Raw genomic sequence first — 1,444 nt, 5'->3', positions numbered from 1 at the left:
TGACATGTAAAAAGGTATAGTCTTACACTGTACAATGCCCTGGTTTGTTTGCTTGTTTATTTTGTAGTAACAGGGATTGAACTAAGGACTTTGCATTTGCCAGGCAAGCGCTTATTCTACTGAGCTGTCTCCCCAGCCCCCTTAAAGGATCTATAATGTCCATTAGTATGGTTTCTCTGCCAGAAATCCAAGTTTCTTAGAAAACTAAAATATGTGGAGTTTATTGAACAGTATTTTCAGGAAGCAGATTATACCAAGTCCAGTTAATGTGGGTTCCATACCTGCTGGTGCGACCTCAGGATGCTCCCGTGCCGCACTGGCAAGCGTGTGATAAAAGTGGCTCCCCAGTTCCTCGATAGCGTCTTCTGAACTTGTTCACATCTTGTTCTGCAGAATCTCAGCTCCTTCTCTTATCTCAAACTTTTGATATTTCAGACCCTTTTTAAAAAAGTCTTAAATCCTCCAGAAACTTTATTATTATTATTATTTTTTTGGCTGGGGGACCAGGTCTCATTGTGTAGCTCAGGCTGGTCTGGAACTCACAGTGTTCCTCCTGCCTCAATCTCCTGCGTGCTTGGATTACAGGTATGCACCACCGTGCCCAGCCAGGAACCTGTATTTTTTATATTTATACTATTTCTATCTTGGAACCTTTAGTACTTTATAGTGGGGAGGAGAGTTCTTACTCTCTTAAAGGGTTATGGGTGTAAAGCTCCAAAGAATGAAAATTTGAGTATTTGGTGGGTAGAAGTAAAAGATCCAGCAGTGTATCCAGAAAGAATTGGAAAGAAAGCCCCCTCAAGCACATGGAGTAAGCAGACAACCTAATTTCTTGTACTTTTGCTCATCCTTGTGCTGGTCTGTGCCCATGTGAGTTAGACAGCTGTGCTTACACTAATGAGGACTTAGTTCACTTTTACTTACTGTGAAGGGATACCTTTTCTTAGTCTTTCTTATGCAACTAGAGAGCACATTCAAGATTAGAATTGTACATTTGTTTCCCCCCATCTTTAAAAACTAGCCAGGGAGATGGCTCAGTAGAATAAGTGCTTGCCTGGTAAGCACAAGGGCCTGAGTTCAATCCCTGGTTCCACCAAAAAAAAAAAAAAAAAAAAAAAAAACTAATGCTAGGCATGGTGGTACACACTTGTAATCTCAGCACTCGGGAGGCTGAGGCAGGAGGATCTTTGTGAATTTGAGGTTAGCCTGGGCAACATAGTAAGTCTAGGCCAGCCTGAACTACATAGGAAAACCCTGTGTCAAAAAACAAATTAAGGAGGGGGCTGGGGAGATAGCTCAGTAGAATAAATGCTTGCCTTGCAAGCACAAGGGCCTGAGTTCAATCCCTGGTCCCGAAAAAAAAACAAAAAAAAAACAAATTAAGGACTGGTGAGATGGCTCAGTGGTCTAAAGCACCTACTTAGAGCAAGCTAAGCTAAGCAAA

The sequence above is a fragment of the Octodon degus genome, unplaced genomic scaffold, assembly GCF_000260255.1.
Source record: "Octodon degus isolate 3935 unplaced genomic scaffold, OctDeg1.0 scaffold00276, whole genome shotgun sequence".
NCBI lineage: Eukaryota > Metazoa > Chordata > Mammalia > Rodentia > Octodontidae > Octodon > Octodon degus.
Note: the sequence above shows the minus strand (reverse complement) of the source record.